The following is an 11,093-nucleotide window of genomic DNA, read 5'->3' as shown; positions in this document are numbered from 1 at the left end:
CACTGGGGTTTAGACAAATCGTATAAAATCGTACGAGTGAGGTCGTACAAATTCTTTCGAATAAGCCACCTCGTAAAATACGTATGAATTGGTCGTGAGATAGCGTTGGTAAAACACGTGATTAATCTCTCCTTTGATCACTAAATATTTAAAATATCTGTAGCTGTATACCAGCTACAATTACAAATATTGTTTCCAGGATTCAGTCAATTTGTTATATATTTGCATATATATAGTCAGAAGTTTGATGTCTTTTTTATATTTCAATGTGAGGAGAGCAGCTTTGACGTACACCAATGACTAAAGTTTTGGACGGTGCACACCAGACATACCATTAGCAAAAAGGTAACGTTTGTGTGCACCAAAATTGGGTGCGATGTACACTGTACACATTTTATTTGGACTGTTTCAACAAAAGATGGCACAAAAATACTCTATAATGAACCCCACTATCTTCCACTTGGACTTCAAAGTCATTTTTTGAAATATGGACCCATTTTCTCAGAAAAGATGGAACTGTCATTATGCTGCTGTTTTAGCACAGACAAAACGTAAAGGGCTGTATTATGATTGTTTTACCAAATAGATGTCTGTCATTTAGTGAAGGGGGCTTTCACAGAATATTACATTATTTTGGGTACATAAAACAAAATGCCGTGCACTGACATTCCAAGTATGCTGCAGAACATACATGAAGTAGAATTTATTACATATAAAAACAAATTCTATTAAATGAAGTTCAACAATAAATTAACAATAATGTATATTTTAATATCTGATAGGCTTATATATTTGTATGAGTGTGTGTGTGTGGTTGAGAGTCAGGCTTGGAATCATGGCTCTGTAAAGATTGAAAACCTCCATTTTAATCAGTTGGACCATCCTGTTCTTTCAAAGAGCTTTTTAAGTGATTCAAAATGGAAAATTAGCTTCCCCTCACACATCTCTTTTTCCTTTTAAATCGTCTCATTTTCCAGTGACATAAAACAGATGGCTTAGTTTTTCTCGCTGTCTCTTGCTCTCTCTCTCTCACTTTTTTTTCCCCTAAACAAATTCTATTCCAATTTAGTGGCTTCCATTAACATGTGTTTCTGCACAGGGCATTGATTTACTGCTGGTATCAAATACATATTGCCAACCAAGTGAGACATGCAACCTTTCATTTTCACGCCGTCGCGTTACAAATTCGACATGCTACATTAACAAGAAAAATGGCTGTGTTTGGCAAAGCCAATGGGAAGTGGCCTGTGTCTTTAGATGACATTTCGTTTTCATTCCGCATTCATTACTGCTTGCTGTCACTGCTGTGCTTTAAGTTGTAAGTGTGAGTGTTTTGCTTTATCGCTGTGAGTCATCACAAATGTGTGTGTGTATCTGTTTGTCATAAACGTGGTGCTGCTAAAGTGGAACAGACCAATCTGCCCTGAGTTAAACAAGCACCTTACCTGTGAATGACCACACTAGAGCCTTTGCCTGTAAATGATGCTTCACAGAATATTAAAGCAGTACATCTCCATGAAAGTGCCCAGAGCCAGAACTTCACTTTTTTTTTCTCTAAAATAAATGCACTTTATTTAAGGCTCCAGCTTAGTTTGGTGACCCGGTAGAGTACTAGAATTAATTATCATACTACAGTAAACAAAAACAGATCGATTTGTGCTATCCAAACTATGCATGATTACACGCTTAGATTTTATTATTAACATTTTGCATTGTTTTTCCCTGCTGTCTTCAAACCCAGTTAGAACAGACCCACGACCCATTTTTTGAGGTGCAACCTCAGCAGTTAAGAACCACTCTTGTAGAGTATGTTTTTGTGTTGCACTTTGAACAGTGTCGTTTCTCAGAACATCAGCTTGATCATTTGCAGTGCTGCAATTTCAAGCACCCTTGACATTCCAATGTAAAAATGGAGTAAAATGCTTTCTGCTTCTTTCTTGAGTTTTATACTGAACCATAAAATGTGTTTGGAGGAACATTGACCTTTTTTCATAATTATGAATTTTGCCCTATGTCCATAAACTGGATCAACAGAAGCATGCTGTTTCACGTGTGGCCAGGATTCTTTCAGGTTGGCCAAGTGTTTTCTGATGCTATTTGAGTGTAGTAAATCCCACATATAGAAATCATCTGAATCATGTTTTCATCTTCCTCTGTCACTGGCTATAAACCTTGAAATCAAGATCAGACAATAATATCTCGGGAATCATTCATGAATGTAAACAAAACAAAAACAAATGCCCGAGACTTAACCTGGTTCAAAGGAAGACAGGAATCACATCTCTATAGCAGTTTGTCTGGTGATTAAGGGATAATAAAAGACTTATTCACCTTACAAATGGTTTAAAAAGCAAAACTGCAGAAAAGTTGTGGAAAAAGTGTAAAGTACTAGAGCAAAACAGGCAATAGGTTTGGAAACAGCATCCCAATTTAGTAAGAAACAAGTATTGGATTCATTCAGCAAAAATTATAATATGTTATATATTTGTAATAAAAAAAAAAAAGCCAAATAGATTTTTTTTTACTAGTCTTAAATAGTTTGATACCACTATTTGTAGTAAGAAATCTCAGTTACACATTTTTCCCTGCCTAATGACCCTTTCCAAATCCATAACTCACCCGAGACGTGGGTCATATTTCGCTTATGATGTTTAACCGAATGAAGAGCATATTATAAAAACTGAGACTCAGGTCACTTCCTCTGCTAGCAGAGTGCCGTTAGCAGACATCATAAAGTGCAGTGTTTCATGCTCTCTCATTCTCTGTCTGTCCCCTGTATCTCATGCTCCATTACCTCTCCTGTGAGCTGAATGCACAGAGCCCCGCTTATTCACTCTCTAGTGTGTGTGTGTGTGTGTGTGTGTGGGGAGATCTAATGTGACATTAAATGGAGAGCAGCCTTGCTAATTCAATCCTTGCTACAATAGAGTAAGACCTGAAAGAGTTTGCCTCCGATGGTGTACAATATCTTAGAAAAGAGCTGTATTGAAATCTAATTTTGTTCTTCACAGACCTTGTGTATTTTGAGAGTCACCAATCCTAGGAAGTGTGTTAAGCATACCTTAGCTTATTTAACAGAATAAACTGTGATTTAATTTCTACTAGTTCTAAAGAAGATGCAGCTTGCCCGGACAGAATTCGGCTTTATGATGCTGGGATGTTTTGAGTGATTGGCAGGGCATTCAGTTCTGTAATATTGAGAGAAGATACATCATTTGTACATCATCGACGCCATCATGAGAATGTGCACAGCCTCAAACCCTTCACTAGCAACTATGATTACATCAAAATTAGATGGAAAAATATGTGTTAAAACATCCAATATAGTACTATATACATATTTATATGCTGCTTGCTGAAAAATATTTCATCAGACCACAGCAAATTTTAAATTGCTGTCAGTAAAGAAAGGCTTTTCCATCCAGATGATGCATTTATGTGATCCACCAGCAGGAGGCTAACCAGGCCTAACCTTGACCCAGAACATGGTTCGGATTGTTTTAGCACTTTATGAGGTTTCTAGGTTATTTCATTGTCGTTGTTTGGACCAAGTCAAAAGAGCCTTTAAAAAAAAATATTCTGGTTCCCTGAATATATATATATATATATATATAACTTTAAATACTACTCACTTGCAGCCTGAATGTTTCTGGATACTTCCAATAAAAAGGCTAAAAGAAAATGAAGAATTTCTAAAGTGGCAGTGTGACAAAAAATTGGTTTCGTGTTGTTTTTGTATGAAGCTAAATTCACAGTTCTATGTTTTTTTACTGCTAAAAACATTTGAATGCATCTTTATTGAAATGCACTTTAAGCTCAGTTCCATGAAAAAGCAGATTAACTATTTATATTTAAAATGTTGAAATAAAATTTCTAATCATATTGAAATTACAGTTATTAATAATTGCTTAAGAAGTATTTTTCATTGTTAGTTGAGTTCAGGAATGGAACCTTCTTAAAGTGTTTTAGGAAGAAATAGTTTATACCATGTGCGAGATGTTTATCATCTTCCCTCTTCACTCCTGAACTTCATCACGCTCTTCCAGTTTTCATGCTGGTTTGGATCTTAAAATGCAGGATTAATGTAAATATAATGTTTGGTCTGTTTCATTTTTGACACTTTTCACCCTTTTATCACTACTCTTTACTTCTGCTAACGAACACTGTGCATTTATAGACCCACAGCTTGAAGAGAGATGAGTGAAAGATCGAGTAATTTTTTTTCTGTGAATTTCATCAGTCCAGTAACAGTTCCTCTCTCTTCCCTCTTCACTTCTATTCAGAACACATTGTGATTGAGCCATTAGCATGCTAATACATCCACACACCTCTTGATTAGTGTGCTAATAATGCAGCCTTGATATGGTTATTACCTGCTTGCTGCTCTTGATAGAAGAGCCAGACTTGTCAGACTACTTTAGATGCTTCTTAATGATATGTGCATTAATAGAAACTAGTGACAATTGCTTTTAAGGAAATCAAATTGTTGTTTTGGGGCCTGGTAGCTTTGAGAGTATCTACACTACCATTGAAAGTTTGGGGCCAGTAGGAAAATAATACTTGCAAACTTGCATTTAAAATGATCAACAAGGTGACAAGAAAGTTCTATAATTTGACAAACTTCCTTTTTCAAAAGCAAATCAGTCATTACGCATCTTACTACAGCTGTATATTTAACTTCAAATATGAACTGATTGGCTGGTATTATGTTTACAGATTTCCTGAGACTGGAAACATATCGCCTGATTAAGACATATATATTTAGCATTTGATATCTAACATCAGCACTTCCCACATTTTGAAAAGCAGGAGCTGATATCACACAGGAACTGATAGAAACCGGTAGACCGTGTTATCTTGAATGTCTGCTAAAGTTCTACCTCCTACTAATTCACATTTCACTAAACTAGACCACCATTCCTTAGTTTCTTAACATCATATCTTCTCCGTATTCACAGGAGAGCTTCAGCAAAGTGTTGTCGCACATACAGTACAAGGCTTTTGAAATGCAGGACACTGAATTCTGTCTCCACGTTCAGGCAATAAAATCCACCGTGAACTTCGTTCCACTGTGCACAGTTTATTTAAAAATCGGTCCCCACTAGATTCTCGACAGCAGTGTGGGGTTATGACACAGAATGTCACATTGCTGTGATTAATCACACAAATATTGTAATCACACATACGTGGAGATTTGGAGCAGCTGAGCTGGGTGCTTTGTGTAAAGATAGATGGTGTCCTACACAAGGGGCAGGACACCACATAACCACCCACACGCTTCCCCCTCATTATAACGGGCCAATAAAATAAGACAAATTATGTCTTAAGAAGCACAAGGCTAGGGTAGTTTCTCAACAGAAATAGAGCAAATGCATTGGTATCCCATGGCAAAGAGATGAGAGCATGCTAACGGTTACTTCACCATCTCACCATCCATGCCACAGTTTTTTCTCTCTCCTCCCCTGCTGTCCCATCTGCGTGATGTATAGCTTGTTTCAAATGCGGATTACTCAGATGTAGTGTTTTCCCTCGCTCGCTCCTGCTCTCTAAGATGCGCTTCTGTAAAGGATCTGAACAGATTAACAGGCCCGATCCTTCCCGGCTGCGCAGCCAGTGTGGAAATGACTTTTCCACGCCTTGCTGAATGCTCATGCAAGTGAGGCGCTTTTATTTTTATTTTTTTGTTTTCGAGAGTTTGGGAAACAGCCACGCTATTAGATGGATTCTAATGCAAGGCCACGCAGCCGGTCTGATCCACTTCAGCCCTGCTACGCTGGCTTGTCAGCACAAGTGTAATGATTTTAATGTCTGCCATATCCTGAAAGACGAGTGGATGTTTAGTAGCTCTGAACTCAAGTAACTATGAATGAAGTGCAGCCAACAGCTCACCTCAGCAAAAAAACTATTGTTAGACTCTCACGTTGGCTTCCCTATTGTTTCACATTTCTGCTTTTCTTTTTCACTTCAATGGGGAAATCTAAACGTTTCTTATTGATAAACTCATAAATTGCTTCTTTATTGCTCCATAATAGCTTGCAGCAGGAGGATTTTTCACTTAAACTAATTAAGGCAGGATAGATAAAGCCATATAAAAGTGAGGAATAAAACCTGTGTGGTGAGTTTTATCCCAATGAAAGCTCTCTGCGAAAAACACAGTCAGAGATTGGATTTAAAAAGGCGATGGTGTCTGTAAGTGTAGCCGTGTGCTCTTGGCACGCTTTAGAGATAAGATGAAATAGAACGAGGGACACGACTGAATCCTATTCGTGAAAGTAGGGCTTGTTTTTGTTGTTCTGCCTCATTAGGGTGTTCATGTGGGTGTTTGTGTTTGTTTTTCCAATTCCTGTGCATTAAAGTTCCAAACCATCGGCCCGCAACATTATTTCATGCAGCTCTCCAAGTGCTCACAGTTAAATTTAGCCTGTTAATCAAATTTTTTTTTTTTGTCTTAAATATTGTCATGTAGTTTTCTTTATAGGGTTGCTAAACAATTGCTATATCCACAAACATTTCAAGGTTTGTGATTGGTACGATTTTTTCAATCAAAATACAGTAAAACAGTATTACTGTAAAAAATTATTACAATATAAAATAACCGCTTTCTATTGTAATATATTAATTTCCTGTAATGGTAAAGTTTAATCTTTTGAGTCAGTCATTCTAATATGATGATTTGATGCTCAAATTAACAGTGCTAAAAACATTTGTGCTGCTTCATATTTTTTGTCATATTTCTTTGAAAAAAGTCATTGCTGAAACAAAGTAAATTCTTTTAGAGTTGTATAGTTAATATGGTTTTAATATAACAATTAAGTGTTTGTTAAAGCTGTTTTTATAAAACCATGCATTATATTAAAACTAAATATACAATAAATAACAACTGAAAATATTGCGCGGGAAAAGGCTGCACTGAAGCTCTCAGTATTTACAAATATCATATGTGAGAATTGATTGATGTATTTTTTTTAGACTTTATATGTTTAGATAACTTCTGATTGTTCCAAAGCTAGCTTGGTGTTTCTTCTTGTCACGAGATGATTTAAGTTTAAATATTTGAATACAATCTCAGGTCTAATTTGCACACTAAACATACCGACAGTATGGTAGATATAAGGATAAATGATTCACTTGGATTTTCAGTTCATAAATCAATAACTGCACCAAAGTCATGGCTGTTAAACCCCTTGTATTTGTTGTAACAGTCTCATTGTCTGGACACTGATTTTGAGATTAATATCTGTGTGTTTAAGCCTAACTTTAGGGTTAGATTGTTCATCCATGCATTCATTTTCTCCATTAGTTTCACACAGTGAGGGATAAAGAATCAATTTTATGGATACCAAATTCACTTTATATTTTGTTGTTACTATTTTCTAGAGCTTGAAAGTATGTTGACTGCTGCTACATTTAAAAACACCAATGATAAAATGCTGTTTTAGCAGATTCATTTCTGCACCAATGTCGTTTTTTTCACACAGAATTGACCATAGTAAATATTATTAGTCTACAATAAGCCCTCTGGGTGGTTTCGCTGCGGCAGTAAAAATTTGCTTCACCACTAAAACTTTTCATCTGTCAAACTCAACATAGTGTCCCGGTATCTCTCTCTATCTATGATCTATCTACCTGTCCATCTATCTTCCTGTATTATTAGTATTATTACTATTTTTTGGTAGCTGTGAGAATGGGTTATTGTGACCTTTGTGGGTTTATTTTCCCTTCTACTCGTCCACCAAGTACAAACCCTGAACAATGGCACAAGTATTATTGAGCTTCAGATCTTTCTCTTAGTCCCCTGTGTGTACTCGTTCAGCTTTTCCCACCCTGAATACTGAGTAGAAAAGTGAAAGAGAGAGAACCTAAAATACAATAGAGCGCCGAGAACATGGCGAGCGAGGGATATAGTAGGAAAATGTGAATAATGAGTCCAGGATTTAACACTTTAATCAATGTTTGATTAATATTTAGCAATTTTCCTGCAGCAGGAAGGCCATTCTAATGGGATCTCTGCTGTTTCCTCCTTTGCTGCTTAAGCCCCAGGCTGGACAAATTACACTGCTGTGCATGAAGCTCGGAAGACAGGAAGTGCACCCCGACATCCTCCCAACACAGTCTGCAATAGAACTAATCCTTCATGAAAATCCACCCACAATACCACCCTGTACAATCCATCCCTAAAGTGCGCCCCTTCGTTAAAGCTCATTAGAAGTAATTCGGCTCTCTTTACACCCACTCTCACCCAGAACAAACCCTGCTGACAGGCCTGTCCAGGTTTACTACAGGACAGCATGCCAGGAACTTTCACAGAGGATTAATTTCTCTTTTAAAGCTCAAGAGACTTAATGGAGTTCTCCATTAGTGTTTTATTTAATGTTTATTTAAAGTTTGCTTGTAGGAGAAATTCTGGTGAGACAAAGTTGTACATATATCTCAAGATCAAGATTGTTATTTCTACCATCTCATTCTATTAAGTTTTTCATCATTTTTCGTCACCTTTTCGCCATGACATGTTCATGTTCCTTTAGTGTAGAAAATTATTTTTTCAAACTACAAATGTACCATGCATTAAATTAATATGAGCAATGGTTATTATTTATAAAATAAACATGAAATGCAATGTACGGTGTAAATAACTTTTTTTGTTTTCATTAGTTCCACTTGATACTTGATAAAACAAGTACAACCTTTAATTAAAATGTAAATAAAAACTAAATATAAAATCTGATTCAAAATAACAGTAAAAACTCAGTGATACTAAAACAACATGAGTTCTTAAAAAACGGCCATACATAAATATAAAATAACTAAACCCTGCCCTAGAGAAAAGGTAATATTTTCATACTAAGTACAGTTCAAATCTATTAACATATTTTACTGACGGATAACTTGAGACTTGCTGATATATCAATTATAATTAAGCTTAATTTGGCATACTACTTGTGCACAATGCACATTTCTTAATATGAACTCTAAAATGTGTTTTAATGTCCCTATTTATGAGGATTGTATGATCTTTGGATAATATCGGTCTTTAAATGCAAAATATGTAAAGTGTACCTAAAGTTTATTTGCAATAGTTCCACTTTAGCACAATCACGTATACTAAGTTTATCTTTTATTGGACTTCAGCATTACTTCCGTACAATTAATTTGCAACAATTACAAAATTAGGTGCTCCAATTTAGCAGACTTTAAGTATACCAGTTTAGTATACTAAGAGTACAATTGCAGGGCATTTTATTTAGTACATTAATATACAAATACATTTAAATATATTTATTCGTCACCATGGTGGTTTAAATAGTTTAGATGAAAGAGATCTCATTTGTATTTTTTATCTTTCTAATAGATAATTTCAGTCTCTTCTGTTAATTTAAAGTTGAAGGAAGGTTACTTGAAAATCTTGTTGAAAGCTCAATGCTGAATGTTACACGTGTGAATGTGTGTTAGGGTCAAGTTTCATGCTTTTCCACACTCTCTAGCATGATTTCTCCTCTCCGTCTCTGTGTTTGCTCATTAATAAACTGACCTTGGAGAGTCAGTGCTAGACAGGCTGCTGGAGGATTTAAAGATTAGCCTGACTCTCGCTTCAGTCCATCTTTTGTGCTCCACCTTTATGGAAGTATGATATGTTTATTGGCCTGACAGACACACAAGAGAGTCATATGAACCCCCACCAATATCCTTACCTACCTTCCCATCTTTCTATCTCTTTTTGTCTTTCATCCATTATCTACCTCATCTCTTCCAACCCTTCATGCACTGTGTTTTATCCTAGTGTCTTTTCCTTATTAATTCTCTCTGGCTTGTGCTTTTCTTTCTTTTCAGTCATATATATATGAACTGCAGATTTACAGCTAATAATCAAAATCACCATCTTGCCCGTTCATCTCTAATTCTGTTTCACTTTTTCTCTCTGTAACGCACACACTTAGAATCTGTTAAAAACTAGATGTAACAGACAAGAAAAATCAAAGGGGAAAAAAAAGTACTGGGATTTCAAGGAATAAATCTATTATTGAAATTTTAAATGTATAAATTACTGCAAAAATCTTTTGCATACATGGATGCTCAGAGTGACCGTGAGATGTCAATCTCAAGAAGAAGAAAAAAGACTTATTAGAAATCATTTGAAGCAATATGATATTGTCTGTGAGGAACAGACTGAAATCTACCTTTAAAATGGGAAAACCTGATTACTACACTGTACAAAGTGGTAACCTGCAAATGTTACCTTAAAGAGTAATTTTTACCTGATTTAACCCATAAAAACATTTCCTTTTTATTACACCTTGTTGTATGGAAAACATCTATGTAAAGATTTATAAAAAAATTTTGTGGGGTCAAAGGAACAGAAAATGCTGAGTTTATTTCATCGGAACAGATTTGGAGAAGTTTAGCATTGAATCACTTGCTTACCAATGGATCCTCTGGAGTGAATGGGTGCCGTCAGAAGTAGCAGTCCAACTGATAAAAAACATCATAATAATTAAACCACACTAAAGTCCATTAATTCCCTCGCTATCAATTCGTACGTATTTTACCGAGGTGGCTTTATTCGTACGGATTTGTACGACCTCACTCGTACGATTTTATACGATTTGTCTAAACCCCCAGTGACGGTGAGGTTTAGGGGCGGGTTTAGGTCATTCGTACAAATTCATATGAATTGTGCAACTCGTAAAATACGTACGATTTGGCAACAACCGTATGAATTTGTACAAGTGTGGTCGTACGAATTAGTACGAATAAGCCACTTTGTGAAAAATGTATGAATTGCCGTGAGATCGGGTTGATTAATTAATGTTCTGTAAAGTAAAAAAAAAAAATTTGCATTTTTTAAAGAAACAAATGCATCAAGGTATTCCATAATCCATAATAATCAGATTCTCAACATTTTGCACATCTACCAGTCAAGCAGGTTTTCCAAGGAAGTAAACTGATAAATCTTCTACCAAGGCCAAAAAATAAAATAAAATGCTCTACACACTTATTAAAGAGGGTAAAACAGGTGAACGAGGTGAAAAGCATGTGTTGATGCATCTCAAAAGCACTTTAGCATAAGTATTCGACAATAAAATCAGAGCTCATAA

Source organism: Carassius auratus, chromosome 30 (assembly GCF_003368295.1).
Source record: "Carassius auratus strain Wakin chromosome 30, ASM336829v1, whole genome shotgun sequence".
Taxonomy (NCBI): domain Eukaryota; kingdom Metazoa; phylum Chordata; class Actinopteri; order Cypriniformes; family Cyprinidae; genus Carassius; species Carassius auratus.
This window is presented reverse-complemented; position numbering follows the sequence as displayed.